Source organism: Python bivittatus, unplaced genomic scaffold (genome assembly GCF_059951505.1).
Source record: "Python bivittatus isolate LINGU-HERP-01145 unplaced genomic scaffold, Pbiv_v1 ctg000480_np1212, whole genome shotgun sequence".
Taxonomy (NCBI): Eukaryota; Metazoa; Chordata; class Lepidosauria; order Squamata; family Pythonidae; genus Python; species Python bivittatus.
Window position 1 is genome coordinate 59915866 of NW_028277075.1, and position 27592 is coordinate 59943457.

The 27592-nt window shown below is 39.3% G+C and overlaps 1 protein-coding gene across 3 annotated transcripts in view; it reads left to right on the forward strand.

Annotated features, from left to right (window-relative positions):
• Window positions 1-27592, forward strand: part of OSBPL5 (oxysterol binding protein like 5) — a 174766-nt gene that overhangs the window by 35035 nt on the left and 112139 nt on the right. The window contains exon 1 of one of the 3 annotated variants that reach the window (XM_088146040.1): window positions 466-1067. The exons of the other annotated variants lie outside the window; for them this stretch is intronic. The gene's annotated coding sequence lies outside the window, so the exon portion shown is untranslated. Of the gene's footprint in view, window positions 1-465; window positions 1068-27592 lie in introns of those variants that run through there. 3 annotated transcript variants of the gene reach the window in all.

Consider the following 27592-nt stretch of genomic DNA (forward strand, 5'->3'; position numbering starts at 1 on the left):
GCGTGGTTCCTGCCCAGAGTCTTCTGTTTGCATATACTACATCTTCATTCATCTGTTATTCTTAGCCGGGAGCAGCTTTTCGACCTTGTTTGTCCGGCAGAGGGTAGCAAGTCCCTTGCTTGCTCGATTCTGCTCCCATTTTCCATTCTGCGGGCTTTCAAGCCCTGGAAGCAGACCGAGTTTTTTAGAAAGGGCAACTCAGCCGAAAGCGCCTTTTCCGCTGGTTGTAGGAAGCCGCTTTCCCAACAGAAGAGGGAGCAGGAAGGGCGGCAAACTAAAATCCCTTTATTCAATGTTGTGTTCCTTGGACGTTGAATGACTAACATTTTCAGTATATGCTTTTCGGTTAAGTCCTGCCTTCTTTCGCAGTTACGCGGTAAAACCACGTAGGCATTTTAAAAAAATCCATTCCAGAACATAACGATCCTGCCCGGATTTTATATACCACTCTCTCTCTCTCTCTCTCTCTCTCTCTCTCTCTTTCACACACACACACAAACACGCACACGGGGCGCGCGCGATCTTCCTGACGTGGTTGGAATTAAGTCTTGTGGCATTTCCTGCTCCCGAGATTCCCAGAAACAGCTGCTCTGCTTTTCGAGTGACACCGCTTGTCTCCCCACCCCCAATCTGTTGCTCTGCTCCTCGGACGCCCCCAGAAGCCGGGCTCCCAGGCCAGGCGAAGAGCGCAGGACCTCGCGGTTGGCGAGCTGGGGACGGAGAAAAGGAGCCCAAGCGGCCGCCGCCGCGCGTGGGGAAGTGCAGCCGCCTCCCCCGCCCCGCGCAGCCAGCGCGTGGTCGCGGGGTGAGAAAGTGACACTTGGCAGGGTGGGAGTGGGAAGTACGAAGCTCCTTCCCTCCAGAGCGGCGGAGCGGCAGCTCGGAAGTCGCCAGCCCGCCAGGCAGGGCGCCGACGACCATGAGTGGCGCGACAAGGAGATGCTGCTGGCCGAGCAAATTGGGACTATGGTGAGGCGCCGCGGAGCAAAACGGAGCGGGTGTTTTGATCGCCGGCAGGAATTGGGACGTGGGGGACCCTGGGCTGCCTCTGCCTGCGCGCCGAGGAGGTAAGGGACGGAGGCAGCGCGACGCATTTTCCCTTTTTGTTCGCAAAGCACAGCTGTTGAGTGCGTGCGCGTGTCTTGCGAGGTGCCAGTAAATGGTTCCGTTTCTCAGGGCTTCCTTCGGGGGTAAAGCAGCCTTGCTCCCAGTCTCGATTTTGGGAAAGAGGAAGCCGGAACCCGATGGGAAAGAAACGCCGGGCTTCGTGAGAAAAGAAGTGCGTAGATCAGTAACAATAGCAACCTTAATAAGCTCCAGGGCCTCAACCAATATTTAATATTGCATAAGGATTCCGCTTTCTGAAAAAGCCGTTTCTCCTACCCACGAAAATACTACACGGTTCTTGTATTTACCAGAAATGAAGGAGGGGGAATCGTGAAGGTTTAGCTTATTTCTGAGATGTGAATGTTACCTTCCCTGGAATTGGAGCACGGAGGGGGAGTGCGATTCACAAAATCTCACTGAGTGCAACCCTCCTCATATTAAAAATGACCAGACCTGCACCGTGCTGCAGCCAACACGTGTTCGGTCTTCAGTGAATTAAAACGAGCCCCACAGCACTTTCTGGAAGAAACCAAGGCCACAATTTTAAAGTACTCATTTAAAAATCTGTGCGCACACCCATGCTAAAAATAATTGCTACCTCTGTCCAAAAGTAATGGCTTTAACTTAAAAAAAGGTTGTTAAAAAGCATATTTGTAATGGAAGCAACAATATATATAATCTAAGTGTTCTTGCAAAATAAGAGCTTGTAATATATTTAAAGTGCTTGAATTCATTTGGCCTACAATAGCTAATTCAAAGGGTTAACAATAAGAATTTCCATTTTTGTTTTTTTGTTTTTGTGAAAACATAACCGTGGCATGATGTATTTTTTTTTACATAATTACATGGTTGCTTGTCCTTTCTTTTGTTTTCTGTAGTATGTCATAACAATTTAAATTTTGTATCCATCGATGGTACAATATCCATCGATAGTTTATATTAAGAAAGAAACCATTAAGATCTGTTTATTGTTACAACATGACTTTTGCACTAACAGCAAACATGTAATGTATATTCTAGATCTTTTTGATGGAATTAGGTGACCTTATAGGTTATTTTAAAATGCAAGTTTTTTTCTTTGATTTGGATGTCACAGCGCACTAAAAATAAATCTTCCTTGTGCATTACAATATACTGTGAAAATAAATCTGAGGATCTTGGAATGCAACCCTTGGAAAACAGGGAATATGTATTTTAGATCTGAGGGCAAATGTAACTAATACTTCGTACACAGGCTGTGCTAGACCAGGATAGCCTGAGAATGTTGCTATTTTTAAGCACATTTTGTTACAGTTTAGGATTTACTAGTAGGAGTGATGGGATGTCAGAAGAAGTTAGTTTTGCACCTAGCAACTGAGCAATTAAGATTCCTAATGAAGTGAAAGGTAGATTTAGTCAGACCTAATTGTTCTTGGCAAGCACAGCTCTTCTGTAGCACATGATTTAAACAATCTGGTGGGTGAACTTCATTTCAGTCTGTTCCCATATCTTGTAGTGATGCTGGCTGAGAGGAACCCAATGGTATGATGGATGGTCTGTTTAAATTTAAGTTATACTTTATATACCTTAACTCTGATGTCTTGAGATGCTTCCATAAGAGAGGCTAGGAAAGAAAATGACGTACAGATTTTTTTTTCTCTGTTTTTTTATGATTACTCCTTGGAAATACCTAATAATCTGTAGGATGTGGCTGTTTTTGTGAACTGCAGTTTTGAGTCCTCCAAAACATTCACTCTTTGCTTATATTATTGTGTCCCAGCATAAACCCTACATACCACACATGATGTGGTGGGGCCCAATAATCCTGTGAGGCTGATCCATTGAAGGGGGCAAAATCTGAAATGAATTGCACAGTTTTTTCTTAGCGGTGTGTTTGGAGCCTCACCTCCACTTATAATAACTGGAAGCATACAGCCACAGGGGGACAGAATGACAAAAGCAGCCTTGTGGCATTGCGACACAAGACCTGCCTCTTTTTATGTGCATTGTGACATGACATTGTACACACATACAAAACATGTGGCCCTTGTGCAGCAAAGCTACTGCTGCTTTTGTCATTTTGATGAAAGCAGCAACCTCCTGCGGAAGCCCATCAGTGGATCTTATAGAGGGAGCAGTGCCTAAATCTGAAATGCTCGACTGGCCACCTTTTACAGCTCCCGAAACTATGGTCAGTAGTTTAATGGTGATTTATGAACTCATGAACTCCGTTAGGTGATTTCATAGAAAGCTGAAGGAACTTTGGAGGATATCCACACGGCTTTGTATTTAATCTATTTTTTCCTTAATGGAAAGATCAGTGCTATTTTGAGGAAGATCAGTTTGTTAAATAGGCTAAAAGAGTCCTGGCCTATGGCCCTTATCTTGTCAAAATAACACCATGTTATGAAATGATCCACTGAATAGATTAAAAAAATAGGAATTAGGTTCATTGTTTGATTTTTAGAACAAAACCAAATATTTATTAAATGGATCACTGACACGAAGGAATTTTCAAATGGAAAAAAGAACACCATTATTGTTAGGCATTGTACCCTAATGAGTAAAGTTAGATAATATCTAGAAAAGGGTGCATGTGAATGAAAATAGGACTCATATTATAGTCTCTTACTTTCCATACTGTCATCTTCAGAATACAGTAGATACTTGGACTAGAATAAATTAGAAGGGTAGGATGTAAGGAGAGCCATTTTGGGGTAGTGGTTAAGACATCAGGCTAGAAACCGGGAGACTGTGAGTTCTACTCCTGCCTTAGGCACAAAGCCAGCTGTGTGATCTTGGGCCAGTCACCCCCTCTCAGCCCTAGGAAGGAGGCAGTGGCAAATCACTTCCAAAAAAATTTGCCAAGAAAACTGCAGGGACTTGTCCAGGCAGTTGCCAGGAGTCAACACTGATTTGAAGGCAACAATGACAACAAAAAGGATATAAGAGCAAAATGTGTGAAAATAGAATTTAAGCAGGAAGTGTTATAATCTACTTTTTATATTGTCTTCTGCAGAGTACAATAGATGCTTAGACTTGGATTCCTATAGAATAAATCCGAAGGGCAAGAGCAACACTGGTCTGGGAACTGTGTATAATCCATGTTGGAGGTCTGATATCAACAGGGCCAGATGGTTGTAGCACTGTATACAGTATCTGGGAACGTAAATCAACTCTGTGGTCTACCTTTAATCACTCCGTTAATTCAGTGCAATTAAAAGGCATGGCACCTTCAACAAGAGAGACAGAGAATATAGCAGTAACTGACAGCTCCAAGAACTAGAAAGATAAATTTCTACTACTGTGGAATAGACTTCCATAGCCTGCCTTTGAGAACCTGTGTCTCTTGGAGTCAGTGATTTGTTATTAGTTTTTAAACATGAACCAATTCCTATACATAGAGAATAAAAAATAATCATTTCTCATATTTGGAAGTTGCATACTATGTTGTGATCTCTGTGTTGGCCAGATAAAGGTATTGTCCTAACATAAAATTTGGAATATTTCTTATGACTATCATGGTACCCTTTGCTTTTGTCTCACAGAAAACTGAATTTAACAGTTCAACATCAGGCTTTTCCATGGAAATAAATAATTTTATATCATTTGAAGCTTCTATTCTTGGTGGGTATGTCCCTCTACTTGTTACCTAAGGCTACTCTATTTACCTCTGCTTTTCTTCATTTTGGCCAAAGACACTGTCTAAAGTAATATAAAATAAAAAAAGTCTAGTTCATTTCAGCTTCTGTTGTCTAACTACTGAGGACTTTTATGAGTTTCTTTAAAACCTGAAGGTAGTTCAGAACAACTGCTTTGAAAAATGGTGTATGTGTGTGTTTCTTTTTTCATCCCAGAAGAGAGTTGCAGTGCAGCCTGAAACCATCTCACTTGGCATAATTTAACGAATGTTTGTGGTTTCCCCCACGCACATTTCTTTTTCAGACTATGAACAAGTACAGCCTTCACCGGTCATTTTTGTCTCCATCTTTTAAAAAAACAGTGTTTTATTTCATTGTGCCAGATTAAAGATTTTTGAGAATTTAAAAGCCCATATGTTTAATGGCCTAGTAAAGGCTCTGCCTATTACATTTGGAAAGTTTATCAATGAGCCTTATTGCAATAGCAAATTATAGCAGTAATATTAAACACTTGGATGTCACCACAATCAAAAAGGACTCTTGATGACTCATATAAAAAATACAATATAAAACAAACCCCATATAAAAATTAAAAATACAACAACACTACAAAAATAGAGAATAAAAGAGGGCAACAACAGCTCAAATCAGGCAGGCTCTCCTAAAAAGCCCAGTCTTTAGGGGCTTGCGGAAAACCAACAAAGAGAGGGCCAGCCTGATTTCCAAAGGGAGGCTATTCCACAACATTGGTGCTGCAACAAAAAAATGGTGCTTCCTTGCGTCAGTTCCTCACTGGTATCAAAAGTCACCAAGATATCGAGCAAGACCGGGAGAGGCACATATCCCCCATCCAGGTCCTGACATAGGTCATCTAGGAGAGTGACCAAGGCCATCTCTGTCCCAAAACTGTCCCTGAACCCTGACTCAAAAGGGTCCAGATAATCCATTTCCTCTAAAGTGCTGCAAAGTTGATACACCACCATCATTTCAATAACCTTCCCCAAAAAGGGAAGGTTGGAGACTGGTTGGTAGTTGTCTAACGCTACTGGGTCCAGGGATGGTATCTTCAAGAGGGGGCACATTCAGGGCTGTCATCAGTTTCCCCTCCTTTAATGAGGTGTTGAGAATTACCTGGGTTCAAGGGGAATCTACCCCCCCCCCCCACTTCCCATACAGACTGGAAGGGGCAGGGATCCAACTGGCAAGTGACAAAGCACAATTGAGACAACACTCTATCCATTTGCACAAAGGTCACAGACCCAAAGGAGTCCCAGATAATTGAGCAAGATGATGCCCCAGTTACCACTAAAGACTCCATCCATCAAAGCTACAACAAATTCTAGTGACTTTATTGGCAAAATGCTGTGCAAACTGGTCACAGCAGCCAGGTGGCAAATCACAAGATTGTTTCTTCTCCCACAGGGAGTTCACTACCTTAGACAAGGCTACTGATGTAATAAGGGAGGAGAAGTAAGCATGCTTTACCTCCATTATCACCACGATGTCAGCCCGAACATGGGCATGTACTGTGCCTGGTTGGATTTATCTGTAGACTGCCTCTTCCTCCATATTAGTGAAGAACAGTATTATGTAATGACAAAGCACTTTAAATCATTAATGCAGAGATGCTTGTAGTCAACATGATTATCTTTGCTATCGGTATTAAATTAGTCAAGGGTTCTAGGTAATTATGCTTTTATTTTCATTTCTCTTTTTCTTGTGATGGTTATTTCTTCTAATAGTTCAGCACTGAATAGGACTCCTCAGCCCATTTTTTATTTTCTTAGAATCATAGAATTGGAAGGGACCCAAGAGGTGATCAAGTCCAACTCCCCCAGAGATGACTACCCAGCCTCTGTTTGAAAACTGCCAGTGAAGGGGAAGAAACCACTCCATGTGGTAACCTGTTCCACTGATTGATAGCTCTTAAAAAGTTTTTCATCAATAAACTTGATTTATTTAGAGCTATCATCCAGATATAGGCTATTTCCAAGTAGTTAAGTGATGGCTTTTTAGAAGCCTGTAGGTATGAGTGGGTGCAGTCAGTGTTAACTATAAGCCTAGGTAACTCTGATGTGAAAATCTGTTGTTGTTCTAGTCATCACTACAAGGGGATGGATGGCATTTGAAATTAACCATCCATTTTGATCTGACCTAAATTTAACTGTGACTCTAGGCAAAGGGATAGTAGTACATCAAAATTAACACCATTGATTTGGAAGGATACAGCAAATGAATATCCCCTCCATATGGGGATATTCTTATGGTTAATTATTTGATTGATTGATTGATTGATTATGTGCCGTCTAATCAGTGTCAACTAATCACAGAGATGTATTTTCTTCAGGATGATCTATTCTCAACCTTGTCCTTCAAGACTTCCAGTCATGCACCCATCACTACTGTAATTGAGTCCTTCCACCTTGCTGTTTGTCCTCTTCTCCTTACTACTATATCCCCCAGCATTATAGACTTCTCCAGAAAGGCCTTTGTATAATGTGTCCAAAGTATGATCATTTGAGCCTAGTCATTTGTGCCTTGATTGACAACTCTGGATTGGTTTGTTCTATGATTCATTTGTTTGTTTTATTGTCTATCCATGGTATTATTAGGGGTTTTCTCCAACACCAAATTTCAGAAATATACTCTTTCCATCCTGCTTCTTCAAAGTCCAACTTTCACTTCCATAGAGTGTACCAGGAAGTACCTTTGTCTGCATGATTCTGATCTTTGCAGGTATAGCCATATCATAGCATTTGAATATCTTCTACAAGGCTTTTGTTGCTACTATACCAAGTGCTATTCTGCAGTATATTTCTGCTGATAGTCAATCTTAAAAAGCAGAAGCTATCCACCAGATCAATACCTTCACTGTGAATTCTAGGGCTGTCATTAGTTTGGTCTTCTTTATAGTTAATTCTAGTCCCATCTTTTTTTCACTGTGCTCTTTACAACTGGAATTTGCAGATCATTTGCATTTTCAGCTATCAGAGTAGTGTCATCAGTTATTAAATAGGGCTTAACGAAATTGTTTCACTGGTTAAAAAAAAGATTAAAGGGAAGGTAAAAAAGACCTTCTAGTTTTATTGTACTGCCAAATGGTAAGCATTGAAATTATGGGTGAGGCCTGCAAAGAAATTATATTGGTTTGAATGTTATGAAAAATTAGAGACAAGGCAAAGAAAGTTGTTGGGGCTTTTTGGCTAGTCCAAAGTCTCTGGTTACAGGAATGCATACATTTTTTAGAAGCTTAACCACAATATATGAGTTGTTAACTACAGGTCTCTGAGGTTTTCATGCCAAAATGGCAACAGCTTTACAAATGCCTATAATCATGGGTCTTAAAATAGGACTGCAGATGTTTGGTAACGTGGACACCCACACTTTTCCCTGGCAAAAGAATTACAGTCACAAGAATTGGTATAGTAATATTTACAAATCCAGACTTGTGTTGATAGTAATTGCAAATCTGTACCATAGAATCACAAAGGTGGAAGGGGCTAATTAGGTCAAGTCCAACTCCTGCTCAGTACAAGAATCTAAATTAAAGCACCCACAAATAGATGGTTGTCCAGCTCTGCTTGAACATATCCAGTGAAGAGGAACCTGCCACCTCTCCAGCTAATTGGTTCCTTTGTTGAGGAAAGTAATTGCTATTAGTGTTAGTTTTTTTTTTCTAACATTCAGTTGAAAGCTGCTTTACTGTAACTTAAATCCATTATTACATGCCCTGAATTTTGGAACAAGAAAGAGCAGGTCTTGATCTCCTTCCGTGTGACATTCTTTTAAGTATTTAAAGAGTGAAATTCTATCTGCTTCATTTTTTTTCTCAAGACTAAACATGCACAATTCCTTTACCCTCTTTTCATGGGACTTGGTTCTATTTTCTGATCACTCCTGCTGACCTTCTTGGATCTTTTTCCAGTTTCTCCAAATCCTTAAGTGTGGTGCCCAGAACCTTAATGTTGTGTTTAATTTTTTGCTGCCTCATCACACTGCTGCCTCATATTCAATTTTTAATCAGCTGCTATTCCAAGATCTCAGCAGATGGCAGCACTTTGTTGATTGTGGCTTGGAAGATAAGCAGGGCCAGGCCAGATCAGTACTTTGATGGGAGACCACCAGGGCTGTAGACTAGGCTGGGAAATCAAAAAACATCATGAAGAAGGCAGTAGCAAGTCAGTTCTACGTTACAGTATTCCCAAGAAGGTTGTGTGGTTGTGTCCATGTAGTCACCAATTGTTGAGCTCAGTTTTCTGTTTTACCATGGGAAGGTCTTTTTCACCAATAATTTTACCAAACCCTATCTTTTACCTACATGTTTGATTTCTGTTTCCTAAGTGAAGAGCTTAAATTTGTCTCTGCTTAAATTTCATTCTGTTACTTTCAGTCCATTTCTCCAACCTGTTAAGTTGGTTTTGGATTTTATTTTTTGTCTTCTCAAGTATTAGTTTCTCCTCTGATATTATATCATCTACAGATTGGATAAGTATCCACTCCACTTCCTTATCCAAGTCAGTGATAAATATGTTGAAAACCAGTATTGAACATTATGGTACTCTCCTCATTATTACTTTCCACTTTGATAAGGACTCCTTGATGAATATTCTTTGAGTGTGATTTTTTTCCAGTTTTTTTTTGATGCCTCATTGATACAGGGCATCAAATAAAATTCTAAAAAAAGAACTTATCACCGCAAATGAGTAGGTTTAGTTCATTAGCAGCTTGATAAAAAGTGAGTGGTAAAGCTGTATAAACTGATGTAAAGAGGATACACTTTATTCTGAAGCTTGCTTTTGTTGCATATGAACAGCTAGACTCAAATTCATCTCAGATTTCCACTTTTTTTGGGGGGGGGGTAAACAAAACTTCACCCTCAGGTGAATTGACTAGGGACAGATGAATTCTTGGCTGAATTGATGGATTGTTCTCTGTGTTCTTTTGTTATTGTTTATTGTTTCTCACTTTTAAAATTATAAACCACCCAGAGTCTTATAGAGTCAGGAGACTTCCAAATTAAATTAAATTAAATTGAGTTAAATTAAAGGATGTGTTTGATTTTCTACATAACAAACTCTTGCTTTAAGAAAAGCAAAATATCTGTGTCCCTCCTTTGTCCTCTGCTAGTTGTGTTGCATGAATACTATGAGATCATCTGGGCTTCTTTGAAATATTCTTGGAAACATGAATATTTGCACAGGCCCTGATCACTTGTGATCATTTAATATTGTTCTGGTTTTCTGTGAAGGAAGAAAAAAATTACCAGAGTAAAGACAAAAAAATACATACAAGTAGTGTTGGAGTTACTGGTATAGAGATAGAGTATCTAATTCCCAAGGGGCCGTGGATCATCTTACTTTGTCTCCTCCACTGAATACAAAATGACTTTGTAGTTATGTGAAAGATGCCTCTTAGTTATCTACATCTCTTGAGACTAATAAAAAAACCCTCTAATGTTTTATTCATTTACAGCCAGGTTATTGCTTCATTGATTACTATAACAAAAGGGGCTTTGACATCCTATGGAAGGAATAGTGATTTATTGGTCTTATTGCAATTCCTGCCTCTGGAATCATCTCTCCCCAGAGATTCTTGTGGCTGCCATCCTTATGCTGTTTAGGAAACTATTGAAGACCTGGTTGTTCTCCTGGGCCTGGGGGCAGGGTGATTGTGGAGCCTCTTTTTCTCCTTTTGTTTGTTTTGTTTTGAATATTTTTGCTCTTCTGGTCAGTTGTATTTTTATGGTGGGTGGATGGATGGATGGTTGCTGCCCAGAGTCATTTGGGAGTTGGGCAGCCTATAAGTTAAATAAACAAACAAACAATATTAGATTCGTGCCAGTGATCTGCTTTTTCCTCTCAATGTGATGCCAGGACTTCTTTGTGAGGAATTAAGTAAACAATTTGCAAAGTTCATTCAATAGAGTTTAGAAGCTACTCAGAGCAGAAGCTTGTTACTCAGAGTAGGCAGTGTGGGAGAAGTAATTCAACAACATCTCTACAGCTTTCAGAATGTTTCCCAGATGTCCTGACCTTGAGATCCTGTATAGTTACTTTGTTTTCTTCATTTTTAATCACTAGGGAGGAAGTAGGATGCGACCCTTCAGAGAAGCATTTTAACATGTTATCAGATTTTCGGTAAATCACTGAGATGGAAAAAGCTGCTGTGTGAGATGCTAAAGCCCTAAAAGGATGATGTGATAGCACTCCTAGATTTAATAGTGGTCCAGCAGGTTCATTTTGATAAGCTGTTGGCACAAACGTGGCAGAGAATACATCGTTGCTTATAAGACTAATTCCTTTTGATCTCTAGCAAGTTGCTCTTAAATAAATAAAACCCACGCATAGCCACTCCTGTTCCACACAATGCATGATGACAAGGAAGAATGTAATTTAAAGGAAATGTCGCTTATCTTTTGTGCTAATGCAGAAATCTGTAAATATAATATACAGGGTATCAAAGTACAGTATATACTGCCATATAGAAAGGGTGAGCATGGAGGACAAAACTATAATTTTGGCAGAAATGCCCTTTCTGTATATTTGTATGTACTGTTGACCTGGGAAGGTCCTTGAAGCGGCTGTGCCAGACCTTTGGGAATGTATGACTGTGTCAGTGCTTCAAGGAATGGTGCTTTGCTCTCACAGGAATGCACATATATTTCTCTTGGTTTTTCAGTCCAGCCCAAGACTAATAAGGGATGCATCCAGACAGACAGACATTCAGCAACCTCTCTCAATTATTTGGTAGAGCTGCCCTTGATGAATGAATGGTTGATGTATCTCTAGAAGCCCTAATGCTACTTACAATAAAAATTGTGCAGGTAGAAATTCAACAAGACCACATTCCTTCTGCAATCACTTTCTACAGATACCTCATGGATCTGTCTGGTGCTTCGTGGTAATATGTACGGAGCTGTTTATAAATCAGTAACATAAGCATAAAATCAGTAACACTAACAATTTAGAACCTTGATTTTTCAGAGTCCTGGGTTATATAGAAAGCCTGTCCATGTCAGTAGTGCCCCAGTGCAAAAATTCCCCTTCTGCTCTTTGAAAGGACAGGAGAGAAGAAGTGGGGCCAGTGAGAATGGTCCATCATTTTCTGTTTGAGCCATTTACTTCATGTCTGCTTGCACATCCAAATAGAAAAACCCTCTCTTTCAGATAAAGAAATCTTGGCAGGTGGCAGTGCTGAAGTCTACCACTAAATAGCGTTTTTTCTTGTTAGGCCATGTGACCTTTAATGATGAAAAAAATAGGACTTTGTCATAGGAGACAATATAATGATACACTTAACAGCCCCAGCCTGTTCACGTATACATGACATTGCAGAACTAACCCATTTTTCCTTTTTGAGATTGGAAAGGATTGAGAAAACCACTGAACACTCAAGTCATGCTCTTGTGATCTGAATATGAATGAATGCCATCACATTTTTGTCAGCTGAGGACTACAGAAATGAGTCACTGAGTGACTCCTACTACAATGGAATTGTTAACCAGAAGTATGTTTTACATAGCCCTATTCATTTTGATTTACTTGGCTTTTTCTCATTGCAACATCAAGTGTGCTGGGATTCTATTTGAGCAATAATTTATGAGTTATTAAATAACGACATACACTGTACTTGAGGCAGTCTGCCGTCTATAGCCAGTTTGAAAATGCAGTCCAAAACTCATTTCTTCTCAAAAGGATTGAGAGCGAAAGTCTAGAATGCTTTCTCAACCTTCTCAAATGACATATGATATGATATGTCTAATTTATCTTGTACCTGCTACATAAAACTTCTATATATACTTGTGACTCAGACAATTCCAAAACAAAAATGGTTGAATGATGTTGTTCACTTAAGTCTATGGGAAATGTTTCTGTGCTCAAAACCTTATAATAAAAGATTGGCTTTAAAGTATAAGATTATTGATTTGGAAATAAAAAAATGCTTACTTTTGAAGAGTGTTCCTGATGTTTTAAATAATTGGAGACTTCTGACACTGTTCTGATGGGCCAGGAAGCATAAATGCTAGTAAGGGATTGATTCCAATAAAACTTATTTTTCCAACACAAACTTATTTACCTAGATCTTTTCAATCTTGACTGTGAAATAGATGTCAAAGAAGGAGTAAAAAGGTTGATGAAGAAAGAACTCTCAATGAGAGTGCACGTGAAAGACACCCACACAATATTCACTCTATTTCTGATGTGCAGGAAAGTGCTATTGTACACATACCCATAATATCTCTCCACATATGAAAAGGAGGCATCGAGTAGCTCAAACAGCTCCATTGAATGGGAAGAGATAGAAGAGCTTTAGTAGGAGGTAAGAGAGAATGGAGTAACAAGACTGACTGAAAGGAATGCTGAATTCAACCATTCTAATTGTAATATTTTGTTCTACTTATGCTACAGACTATCAAGTATTATACTGATATAATATTATACTAATAGAAATACTGTGCTATTTTTATTTTATATGAATATTGGTTTGGGTCATTCAAATAATTATTCAAGGATTTTTATCGCACTTTTCCTCTCCAGAAATGGAGAGGTTCAAAGTAGTTTATAGCCGTTTGTTAAAAAAACAAAAGACATACTAATAATAATGATGATACCATATCTTCAGGAAACTAAAAACAGAAGTAGCAAAAACAAACACAGTCAAAATGAGCACTGAATGAAGCAGTGTGCTGAAAACTGAATGTTTAATTTCCATTACTTCTATTGGAAACTTTCCTGATTACTTTAATGGTTCTTTGCAACAGGACACTAGTTCATCTAACTATTTAGCAAACTATGGACTTAAATGAAATAACACAGCTGTTTGTTAATTATACATACATTTTCAAAGCCTCATTCAGGCTACTTATTGAAACAGTTCATCTTTAAGAATTGCTATCTCTTGTTTGGAGCTCTTATTCTTGAAAAGTGTGGCCTGGAGCTAAGTGACTTGGTAAAAAGTTGGTTCTACACTGTTTTTGGAAAGAAAGCCTTTACATTTTATCTGTGATACTACATTTATATTCTACAGTGGACCTTTAGTGCTGCTGCTAATAAAGAATGATCAAGGTTTATTTAAATCAGTGGAATAAGAGAACACCTGCTAAAGGTTCTCCTACAGCCTAAATAGAATATCATATAAAGTTAGCACTAGTCAGATGACTTACTCCTGTCCTTTTATGGGCAGACCTCCATTATGATTTATCTTAGAGAGCACATCTTAGAGAGTGGTCTATGCAGCTTTTCCCCCTTGTCAGGTTTTTCCATTGACAGTTTTTGGATTACAGTTTTTTTCTTCCAAACTATGCAATTTATTTGTGCAGTCTGTGTTATAGATTGCACATTTATTTTGGAGTAATCCTAAACAACTCTGGAGAGTTATTTAAGGAGAGTGGAATGCAGCAGCGTTAACCCTCTGCTAATAGAGAGGAGCTCATTTCGTAGGGAGCTGCTCTCATCCCTGAAGCCTGTGTTACGACTATGGGAAGCTCTGGAGGAATGCACTGAATATTAGTAAATTCCAGTCGTAGCTGGATGAGACAGAGGTAGCTTTGGATCAGCTGGATCCAAAGCTGTTTCTGTCTGATGGCTTGTTGTTGTGCTCTCTTCAAGCCCTGTTAAGATGGCAATCTAAATCCCACTGAATCAAAGCAGATTGGGTGATCTTCAGAAAACTTGTGTTTAATGTATTGTGTGTTTGGGGGGAAATGAATTCCATATAGGCTACTGGAAAGGCTGTTGGACTATTCATAATTAACATGGCACTGGCAGGAGCTTAAAGAACATAAAATGTAGCCGTAGACACAACAGTGACACAGAATCATTTAGTTGTTTATTGGGGGCCTCTGGAGTTTTTTAGAGAGCCATACGTGGTTAGTTAATTTGCACACACAAAACAACCTCTCATTCGGTACTCAGCCAAGTTCTAATAACAGGGGATGGTTATCATGGGTTGTATAATGTAAAACAGGATTTGGTGCTGTGCTGCCACCAGTAATTATAAATAGAATTTGTAGCACAGTTACATTTTAACGAGTTTTGATTCATTGTTTCTCTCAAGTTGGAGCTGCAGTCTTTATCCATGGTTTAACACAGTGTTGTCCAAACTTGGCCACTTTAAGATGAGTGGACTTCAACTCCCAGAATTCCCCAGCCAGCCATGCTGGGCTATGGAATTCTGGGAGATGAAGTCCACTCATCTTAAAGTGGCCAAGTTTGGACAACACTGGTTTAACACAAAATGAGTATCATAATTTATACAACCCTCTCTTTTAGATATCCAAATAATATAAACATCTGTATTTGTTATATACAAAGTGAAGTTGGGAAACCCTGTTTTGACCACTAAAGACTCAGCCAGTTTGGTGTAGTGGTGAAGGTGCTGGCCTAGAAAGCAGGAGACTCTGAGTTCTAGCCTTCCCTTAGATACGAAAACCAGCTGGGTGACTTTGGGCCAGGCACTCTCTCTCAGCCCAACCCACTTCACAGGGCGATTGTTCTGGGGAAAATAGGCAAGAGGATTAGATATGTGTGCCACCTTGAGCTATATATATATATATATATATATATATATATATATATATATATATATAAAAGCAGGATAAACATAACAATAATAATAATTCACAAAATAATAATAATAAATCACAAAATATAAAGACCTACAAATAGGAGGACTGTGGCAAAAGAAAGCAAAGATAGTACCAATAGTTATAGGTGCCTTAAGTGCAATCCCAAAACATCTGGAGCACCACTTGAATGCCATCAGCATTGACAAAATCACCTCAGTCAGCTGCAAAAGGCAGCTTTACTTGGAACAGCTTACTTCCTGCGATGATACCTTTAACACCATCAAACAACATCTTCCTACCCCACGTCCTTGGGAAGGACTCAATAGGGGGATAAAAATGCCAAATCCAATCTAAGAAACTTGGCTAACTGATGATGATGATGATGATGATAATAATAGCCTTAATTTGAGCTGGGACGTAGCCCCACAACCAGTTTTTACTGCTCCAAGGTGAGATACAAAGCAAAACATTTCCAAATGTTACCACTGTAGAACTCCCAACTAAAACTTTGCAGAGTTTTTTTGATCACAGAATGTGGCTTATCTATCGAGTGCAGCCCAGACACTTCTCTCTCTATGTGTTTTAATAAATGATACTGAAGTTTTCAATTACAGTTTTCATTACAATACCAGCATGTCCCATAAATCCTTGTCCGCATGACTTCTACTGAATCAGATCAGCTCCGCTTACTGGAGCTTGTCAGGATGTGAGCCCATGGTGGCAGTCTTAGGAATGTGAGAATAAGTCCGGTTTATGTGCCGCACACGACTCTGATCAAAATAGGGAACTACAGGGAGACCAGCCTCGGTACCAAGGGAACTGCATCTCAAGTAACATTCCTTGACTTCGTTTTGGGTCACAGTTGCTCATCCATCTAAATAATTAGAAATTTCTTATCTTGCTGTCCTTTGGGCCTGTCCCTCCCTCCTCTCCATTTACTTTTACCTGCTTTACCTTGCTCCGCTCTTCAGAGAAGCCAAGTGTGTTGGAGGAGAATTGGGTATTGGTCCATTGCCAGGGTGTGGCCTGTAAGCGTTGTGTGAAGGAAACCTGACTATAGCACAAGGGAGGAAGATTTTATATGATAACCTATGATCAGCCATGCAGGAAACAGCACATAGGTAGTTGTAGACCTCCGGACGTAGAATAATCTGTCAGTACAAATTAAGCTTGTTTGATGCTTCATAATACATGAATTTAGGATCTTGTCTGGTTATTTTCTAAATTGGAGGAAATCTAACTTGATGGCACTGGGTCATGGTAACAATCTAGGAAAGTATAAGGATTGGAGTTTTAGGTTATGTTTTGACTCTTTTGTTTATCTTGGTATAAGAATTCCCAGGGACCCTTCTCAGTTGGTAAATTTGAACTTATCCCCTATTTTGATGCAATTGAAAGATGCTCTGGACAGATAGCCTAGAATTCCTATGAGTATTTGAGGCAAAATAAATGTGTTTTCAAGGTCGATTTTCATGTTGAGAAGCTGCCCCATATTTATTCCATCATATTATTTTAAATGATTATACATGATATGGAATACATTTTTGTAACAGGCACGTTCTGTGGGTTTTTCACTGTGCAAATCAGTGTTTCTCAACCTTGGAAGTCCACATATCTTAAAGTTGCCACGGTTGAGAAAGAGTGGTGTAAATTACAATTAACTGTTGAGAGAGGGGGATTTAATTTTCTAGTTCCAGGTTTATCACCAAGCATTTATCCTGGTTTTGATTACTGCCTGGAATAAGAAGTTTCAGAATTCAGATGCTTTGAAGGCTCAGTGAAGGTTATTATCTGACACCTTGGCAAATATTGGGATCCCCATTTGTGTGTTTCTATTATTGTTGCTTTTAGATTCCAAACAAGAGTATAACAATATATGTGTATGTGTATATATGCGTGTGTGTCTATTTCAACTACACAAAAGCCAGTGGGGGAGATATAAACAGAGAAACACCCCCACCCCCACACACACATGCACACACTTATATAAAGGAAAGTAAATTCTGGGTATGGAGGGAATACCTCATGTATATACAGCTACTAGAGCTGACAGGTACGTGTGCTCTCTGAAATAAGGCTGGGCCAGAACTTGGGCTAGAGCTGTTTCTCCCACTGAGAGTCTCATCAGGATATTCTGGCCTGTGTCTAGAATGAGAGAGGGAGATACGGATTGTCGGGTATATGCATATGCATACATATGTAGGGAGAGAGAGAGAGAGAGAACAGAGGAAGAAGGGTAATTATGGGGTGGCATGGATGTTGACAAATTTGAGAATCCCTGTGTATAATATAAATATATTGTCTGTCAGTCATACCTAAGTAATTATAACGTCAGTTTTCAGAAACCTGGAGCCTTGCCTGGAATAATACCTGCACACACAATTACTTGTGAGCAAGTTTGGTTTACAGGTAGTCCCCAGTTTAAAAATGAGTTCCATTCCCAAGGTCTTTCCTTAAGTCAAATTTGTATGTAAGCCAGAACAGTATTATTGTATAATGCTGTACAAGTAGTATTGTGTAATGAACTCAAGCCATTGCATATTTAACTCAAATCATTGTGTATTTAACTCAAATTTTACTACATAGGCTCTGTTCTTAACTCCATTCTTAACTTAATAGTTAAATGGGCCATCTTAACCCGGGGACTACCTGTATTTCAGAGGTGCATAGGATCTGAGCCCAACATTAACTGTGTGGGGTTTGTGCTTCAGCCGTTGGAGTCCATCTGAACTAAAGAGATGAAGCTATCAGCAAGGAGGAATGTTTGGGAAGGTAAGCTCCAAATAGGTGGGGGATGATGTAACATGAGTAGAGTCACGTCATGCATTAAAATCACGACAGCATTTATTATTGTCTTTCTGGGTTTGATAGAGGGAGTTTTACTTCCTTTGAACTGTGTTCAGCCTGCTGTGCAGGTGTACATTCCAGCTTTTGTGCTTCCTGCCTCAGAATGATGGGAAATTGAAATTCTGCATTGCAGCACAGAAAAGGGGATTGCGGTTTGTGGTTAACAGATAGCCCATCTGTAACATAGGAATAGATGCAGGATTTCTGTCTCAGAAACCATATGTTAGCAAAATCCCATGTAAAATGGGCCGGGTGGCACTACCACATCTATATCCTCAATGTTTGGTATGCTTATCCATTAAAAATGATTTATTTTATGCAGTTTTGCATCTGTTGCTTAAACATTTCCTCTGAAAATGAGAGACAACACTGCTCTCTTTCCATTGAGTTTTATGCAATCAAATCTACATATATTTTCCTTTGTAGGTGTAAAGTTCAGTACTCAGAGAGAATGGAGGATTATTTCCATATGTAAGAGGTTTTTTTTTTTTTTAAATCAAGATACTTAAATTACATCTAGTTGAAAATAGATTTCTTTGGAACAAAAATCCCCAGTTGCTTCTTAGTTTCTATGAGCAACACTGTATCTAAAGGATTGTGATCTTCTAGAATAGATGTTTTATACTCCATAGTCTAATCTCTGGTAATTAAAAATTAGATTTTAAAAAAAGGAAACTTAAATATATATTTAAATATTTCTCCCCAGATTTGGAAACTTTGACAACTCTATAAATTAAGAGAGGACAAATCTTTACTGTGATGACTTACTGGAATTCGAAGATCTGCTTTAAACAGGATAGGTCCCTTCTGCACTATTTCTAATTTTACTTTATTGTGAATGTGATTTCAAAACTGACCTAGATGGTGTGCAGTACTGTATAATTGTGAAAGTTAAATTAGTACAGTGGGGCAAAAAAGTATTTAGTCAGCCACCAATTGTGCAAGTTCTCCCACTTAAAAAGATGAGAGAGGCCTGTAATTTTCATCATAGGTGTACCTCAACTATGAGAGACAAAATGGGGGGAAAAATCCAGAAAATCACATTGTCTGATTTTTAAAGAATTTATTTGCAAATCATGGTGGAAAATAAGTATTTGGTCAATATCAAAAGTTCATCTCAATACTTTGTTATATATCCTTTGTTGGCAATGACAGAGGTCAAACGTTTTCTGTGAGTCTTCACAAGGTTTTGACACACTGTTGCTGGTATTTTGGCCCATTCCTCCATGCAAATCTCCTCTAGAGCAGTGATGTTTTGGGGCTGTCGCTGGGCAACACGGACTTTCAACTCCCTCCAAAGGTTTTCCATGGGGTTGAGATCTGGAGACTGGCTAGGCCACTCCAGGGCCTTGAAATGCTTCTTACGAAGCCACTCCTTCGTTGCCCAGGCGGTGTGTTTGGGATCATTGTCATGCTGAAAGACCCAGCCATGTTTCATCTTCAATGCCCTTGCTGATGGAAGGAGGTGTTCACTCAAAATCTCTTGATACAAGGCCCCATTCATTCTTTCCTTTACACGGATCAGCCGTCCTGGTCCCTTTGCAGAAAAACAGCCCCAAAGCATGAAGTTTCCACCCCCATGCTTCACAGTAGGTATGGTGTTCTTTGGATGCAACGCAGCATTCTCTCTCCTCCAAACACGACGAGTTGAGTTTAGACCAAAACATTCTACTTTGGTTTCATCTGACCATATGACATTCTCCCAATCCTCTTCTGGATCATCCAAATGCTCTCTAGCAAACTTCAGACGGGCCCGGACATGTACTGGCTTAAGCAGGGGGACACGTCTGGCACTGCAGGATTTGAGTCCCTGGCGGCATAGTGTGTTACTGATGGTAACCTTTGTTACTTTGGTCCCAGCTCTCTGCAGGTCACTCACTAGTCCCCCCGTGTGGTTCTGGGATTTTTGCTCACCGTTCTTGTGATCATTTTGACCCCACGGGGTGAGATCTTGCGTGGAGCCCCAGATCGAGGGAGATTATCAGTGGTCTTGTATGTCTTCCATTTTCTAATTATTGCTCCCACAATTGATTTCTTCACACCAAGCTGCTTGCCTATTGCAGATTCAGTCTTCCCAGCCTGGTGCAGGTCTACAATTTTGTTTCTGGTGTCCTTCGACAGCTCTTTGGTCTTGGCCATAGTGGAGTTTGGAGTGTGACTGTTTGAGGTTGTAGACAGGGGTCTTTTATACTGATAACAAGGTCAAACAGGTGCCATTACTACAGGTAACAAGTGGAGGACAGAGGAGCCTCTTAAAGAAGTAGTTACAGGTCTGTGAGAGCCAGACATCTTGCTTGTTTGTAGGTGACCAAATACTTATTTTCCACCATGATTTGCAAATAAATTCTTTAAAAATCAGACAATGTGATTTTCTGGATTTTTTTTCTCATTTTGTCTCTCATAGTTGAGGTATACCTATGATGAAAATTACAGGCCTCTCTCATCTTTTTAAGTGGGAGAACTTGCACAATTGGTGGGTGACTAAATAATTTTTTGCCCCACTGTATGTATCAAGTCTTATAACTTCATGTAGCAGTTTGCCTTCTTGACGGTGTTCTGCCCAATCCTATATATATATATATATATATATACCTCTTCAGAAGTTCCATAAATTTCAACAGATTTTCTTCTGTGTAAATATGCATAAGATTTGGGTACTTTAAAAGGTGCTGGACTGCCTTCATAGTATTTTAAGGGCATTTTATGTATAGATCCAACTTTCTTTTAAGTGAAATGATCCTTTATTTATCCTTTATTATGACTGCTTTTATGCCTCTTCAAGCAGTTGACCCTAAGTGGCTTACAAAGAAAATACCCAACATCATCAAAATATATATCAGAGTTGTATATTATTGTCATAACAAAAAAATCATAGTAGGTAACACTTTGAAATAATTTCACCCTCATTCATCCCCAGGATCTCCACTACTCACTCCTCAGAAAAAGTCAGGTCTTCAAAAGCCTTCCTAATATTAAGAGGGTACAAATTGTAATTCTGGTGGAAGGGAACTCCCCAGAGAGGAGAACTTACAGAAATTCCTTCCCCTCTGCAAAGGAGTGTAGGCCTGACTTTGGGAATAGGGAATAAATGAGCAAACCATCAAGGGGGAATTTCAGAAAAGATTACTCAGTTCTGAGAAAAAAACTCGACATAACCCCACCTTGATTTTGTCTGGTATAAGATGGGGCGGGGAAGAACTCTGACAGGTTGTCAAGATTTTATTATTCTATCTTACAACAATTAACTGCATTCCTGGGTCTTTTGCCATGCCTGTTCCTTGATCTTGCCTGTTTCTTGAAGACCTGATACCCTCCACACTTCTTGGGGATTGAAGACTTTCAGCGTGCATTCTCTACAGGCACACTTTCATATTTCAATGTACGTAGTAACCTTCGTATTTTCCTCTTCAAGTAGCTCTTGAGCAGTGTCCTAGCTTTTATTTACCTCTATATGTCGTAGCATGGAAGGAAAGAGCAAAGTCTGTCATTGTGTTCCCACTGGTTCTGCCATTATCATCCATCTTTTGTAGGGGATCACTGTAGAAGAAAGCTGATTGTCTAGAACTCATTGTGATCAAGAACTTTGCAGCCTTCCCTTTAGCACATTCCTAGATGCAGATGGGGTCTGTGCAGACTTATTGGGACTGGTAAATACAGATGAGATCCTTCCTTTCACATGATGCCAATATTGTATTCCTAGCACTTTTACTACAAAGACTTTTAACAACAGATGGTCATGTCCGGAATTCTCATCCTGACTGGGAATAATCCATTGCTTTGCTATTTTCTTCCATCTTTAAGCCACAAATAGTGGATGAATATTGTTAGTATATAGACATTAAAGTCACCTGGAGCACTCTTGTCTAGCTTGAAGACTTCGTCTTCTTGATTCAGCATCTGTGGCAGTAAATCAACAAACTGGGCAACTTGTGGTCATTTCAGAGGAAAATAAGCTCAAGATGTGATTTTGCAACAGTACACATAATCATGAATATATATGGTAAGTGTTTGAGAATGTCAATTCACCCAATTTTTTAGAAAGGGCAGAACAAATTGAGAGAGCCTGTCTCTTCAGACAAGATGGCCTTTGTGTTTTAATGAGCAAAAGCATTATGAAAATGTCAAATACTTTATAAATACCAGACCGTGGTTTTTTCCTTTGTTTTGTGGGTAGGGCTAAGTGAAGAGAAACTGCTTTCAAAAACTTTGAACAAACATTAATAACATTATTCTCTAACATTCTGTTCTCAGAACTGGTTGAATATCTCAGAGGCCTGAATGAGTGTTTCCTGTCCACTCTGGACTGTATTACAAATGATCACCTTCTAAATGTTTCACTCAAATTGAGAATGTGCTGGTCAGATCACTTATGGAGCTCTGGAACATTCCATAACTATCAGCCCCACGGATACAATGCTATGTTTAGAGATTTTGGATGAAAAACCACATATTTTTGTATTATGTGGGTAAGAACTGTCTACACAAAAGACAATTGTCTGTCACTTTGAAATGTCAGGCATCCTATGCTTAAAATAGGCTTTTTGTCATCTTTTTGATAAATACTGCAAATGCTTTTGTTTTTATTTTACTCTTTTGGAGTCATTCATTGTGCATGGTGCCACAGGAACTGGCTAACCAGAGAACAAAGTGGTTCATGTTAAGGGATTGATGAAAGCTAATCCTCCTTCTGCTATGAACAGAAAGCTTTAAGAATACTGGAGAAGCTGTGGTGCAATCTGGTTTTCACACAGTTTAAAATATATACTTTAAAGGATCTTGTGGATGATAGCATTAACCAACTTTGGCTGATCTTAAAACTGATCAGGATTGGTCTTGATTAGTACTTGTATGGGAGGCCATCACAAAATTCAAGGGCTGTAGAACAGACTGGGAAAAAAATATTTCTCAGAAGAAGGCAACGAGAAACCGCTTCCATATTGTGCTAAGAAAGCAACATGGATGAGCCATGTGGTCGCTGAGGGAGGCACTATCTTTTATATTACCACCAATATGTCTTGGTAGCCCTCAGTTTGAATTAGACAGATCTATCCATTTACCAGAAGAACTGTCATACAACATATTAAATGTATTGGGCATTGCAGTAGTATTTAGTCACTCTCAGTAGAGAGGTAGCAGAATTCCTTTCTTTCAAAGGAACTGTGCATTGCATCTCTGTGTGAATTGTTATTCTAGACTTGCTCTCTAACACTTGCTCTAAGAAGAACCATGGTGGATGAAAAGCAATGGATCCATCCTCCCACACTTCTGTGGATGTCCAAAAATACACAAGCCTAACATACCTCTTTGTCCAATGATATCATTACCAGGGACCCCACCATATGACATAGTGAAAGAACTTACAAAAAAGCTTGGACACCTCACAGAGGGGAGTGAATATTCTATCAATTCCCCACTACAGTGCCTCCAGAAAATCAAAGACCTAAAAATAGAAGAAGATGAAATTATGGTTTCATTTGATGTCACAACCCTCTTTACATCCATAGACCCAGAACTAGCAAAAGAATCCATGGAAGCAGTACTATACAACACATCCGACCTAACCAAATACACTAAGATCAAAATACCCAGAATCATGGACCTCATCGACCTCTGCCTCACTACCTATTTTCAGTTTGATGGACAAATATACCAGCAAATCAGAGGAACAACCATGGGATTACCACTCTCAGGACTCATAGCAGAGATTTTAATGCAACATCTAGAAACTATAGCACTTCCATGCATATAACCAAAAGTATGGATCTGGTATGTAGACAACACCTTTGTCATAATAAAAAAGGGACAACCAGAGAAGACACATGAAACTATCAACATCTTCAAAAGAATAAAATTCACAAGGGAAGAAGAAAACAACACGCTACCCTTCCTGGATATCCACATCAGGAGAGGAAATTATGGCAAATTGGAAACACAAGTCTATCAAAAAATAACCCATGCTAACCAAGTGCTCCATTATTAAAGTAACAATCCAACCTCCCACAAGAGGAGGTGTGTAAGAACATTATTCAGATGAGCACAAACGCACTACAGCAACCCAGAACAGCAGAAAAAGGAAACAGACCACCTATACAACATCTTCCAACAAAATGGATACCCACACAACTTTATCAAAAAGTGCCTGACCACTCAACCCGCTACAGCACAACCAACACAGGCTGCAAAAACTACCATACATCAGAAACATCTCAAAAACAACCAATAGACTATTACAATCACATGGCATCACTGTAGCACACAAACCAACTAAAGCCCTCCAGAACATCTTAAATAAGCCAAAATATCCAGTAGCCCAAGAAGAAAAAACAGGAGTCATCTACAACATACAGAGCATTGTAGATGTAGAGCATTGGTTCTCAACGGGGGCGGTACTGCCCCCCGGGGGGGAGGATGCTGAGGGGCGGTGAACTTGTTTTGGGCGGTAGGGGGGCGGTGGGCATGTTTTGGGCGGTAGATGGGCGATGAGCATGTTTGGGCATTCGAACTTAATTTTAAAACTCCCCCCAAAAATTATTAAATCGATTATCCGGTTTACACCATTTGTACCAGCAATAAAACGAACTTACGCGACGGCTGCCCTCACGCGCTTCTAAGAATGGTGAGACGAATTTGTATTCTAGGTAGGATGACCTTGAAGAACTCGACACTACGATTCTTCTCCGATCCCAACCAGCACAGCGCATGTGTCAGCTGTTTTCCCGTGTGATTAATCGCAGCGCGTGCGTCAGCTGTCTTCCCGCGCGATTAATTGCAGTGCGTGCGTTGAGCGCCCTTTCAATATGAATGTTTGATTTGACCCGTGTTTCTTGAGTTGCTTTTCGTTCACTTCATTTCTGTTTTTTCCCCTCAGTTTCGATTTACTTTCATTGTTTATTTGGCCAGTCAGCTAGGTAAGTGCGCTTATTAGTTCTTTATTGTGGTCGTGAATTATTAATTTTGAGAAACTAATGAAACTTTGAAAGCCAGCTTCCAGAATGGTGATCGTCTCACAGAATTTTGGCTTCAAAGTAACATCAATCGCCTCTACCCAGGACTGTGGACTATCATCAAAAAAATTTTAATTGCCTTCCCTTCCTCCTACCTTGTCGAACGAGGATTCAGTGCTGTGACTGATCTAATTACAAAAAAGAGAAGTCGACTCCAAATTGTGGAAAGAGGGGACTTGTTCCTTCATCTCTGTAACAATATTGAACCGAACCTTCAGAAACTGGCTCTGAACCATCAAGCACAACCATCCCACTGACATAATCAAGCATGTTTCATTGATATTACTCTTTTAGCGTATTTTTTTGCTGTTTTTTTAATTATCTAATTAAGAATAAAGAATTTTTAAACATTAAAAAAAGCATTTGCAAAAAAAATAAAAAAAATAAAAAAATTAAAAAACGAGCATCAAAAAAATAAACGTATTTACAGCATTTTGAAATAAACGTATTTACATAAAAGAGCATTTAAGCATTTTTTTTTTGCATTAGTCATTTTAATTTTAATAAAAGGAATGCAATTACCTTCCAGGGCAAAAGTATCAAGTTAAATCGAACAAATTTGGTGTGTAAGTCTACTGAAAAAAATTACTTAAAATTTTTGCCTTTTATAATTCAGTAACTCCCCCGCCTCCCCATACCCTAAATTACAGGATTTTCACAAAGGGTGGCATTGAAAAATTTTCCACTCCTTAGGGGGGCGGCAGCTTCAAAAAGGTTGAGTATTACTGGTGTAGAGAGTGTAACAGCCGCTATGTAGGGCAGACAGGCAGAAGACTAGCAGAGTGCATCCATGAACACCAACTAGCAGTCAGAAGACACGATGAAAACTCCTTCTCTCACAACACATGGACAGACTCAACCATAGGTTCAACTGGGAAGCTGTCAGCATCTTAGACTAAGCTAAATCCAAAAACACTTGGGAATTCCTGGAAGTTTGATATTCAGCAATCAACAGGCACATAGAGATAAACAACAATTATACACCATTCAAAAGAGACAGTAAAACCTAAAAAAGGAAACAAGACCAGAACACCACCTCTCCAGCAATCAACACCCAGATAAGCAGGGATTAACACCAGGATTAACATCAGACAAACAAGCAGTAAACAACAGCCTAATCTAGGAACTACCAAGGATAAACAACACCCACACCAACACTGACAGGGCAAGCTACTGTATATAAACAGAGAGAAAACCCCACTCCCTTCTAGCATTGATGATGTTACCTAGTTGGGTAACAAAACATCTGCAAGAAAACAGCCAAGCTCAGAGAACACCAAGGACTCCACAGTTCAACCCTGAGCTACATATATTCTCTTCCATTGGTACTTGCTTTCTTCCTGTTAAGATATTTGCCCAGGGCACTAGCTGCAAAATTAGAAGTTAGATAGTCTGGGAGCCAGTGATTTGTTCTTAGTCTTGTACAAAAAGGCAGCCTCTGGGGGTATAAAAGTAAATTAAGAATTATCCTTAATTCTACTCTTAGATATCTGAAAACCCAGTAAAAATGTCTGATACACTTGCTGGATACCAAGAGTTCGATTCATTTATGTCCTCAATATCCCATTTTTAATTTATGTACCATGGACTCTTGATTGCTAATCATATATTAAGGTTACCAAATGTAAAAATGGTTACTTTAGAATAGTACATTACATTCTTGATGCCTTAGATTATCATGCTGAATGGTGTGTGTGGGTGTGTGCAGTGTAGCAACTGTCTGCAAAGAACACAATTCACTATTTTTAGTATCACACGTTTTTCTTAATGGAGGTACATAAATTAGGATCTGAGACAGGGTGTAGCATTTGAACAATGAAAAGGCAAAATATGAGTTTGGTGTTTCTTAAGCAGGTGGTTAGTGTGAGGATGAAGGGAAAATGTTTTATGTCAGCTCAAGCCCTTGTAAGAACTGTATATCTTATTGGATGGGATGAAAACTAAATATGAGTTAATTTACACTTTAATGTAATTTAACACAGTTAGTTTGATTATTCCCTGTTCTTTGTTCTGTCCCATTAAACGTTTCAGTTGGGGGGCAACTTTTCAAAGGCCTTGTATAGCTGGGGCATAGTGCCTCTCCATTTAAAAGCAAGTTCCTGAAAATGAGGTAAAAAGGTTCCACGTTTCTAACAGCAGCAAGTTTGCTTCTCCAACATAATCTATTTTGTAATTGATATCTTGATCCTCGAGGATCAAGGAGCTGTCAGCATAAAATAAAATCAAGAACATTTCATGTTGTGTGATTGTAAGAAGCACTTTATTATTGGGTACAGCTGCAGTCTTTGTCTTATTTTTTTGAGCCAGTTCGTATTAAGAATGACTTGGCCCAAACTGTATTCAATTTAATTAGGAATTGGCGCAAACAGATCTCGGCAAGTGTGACTGCCATATAAAGATACATTTTGCATGCCTCTCCAATTCTCCCTAATCATAAAATATGAAAC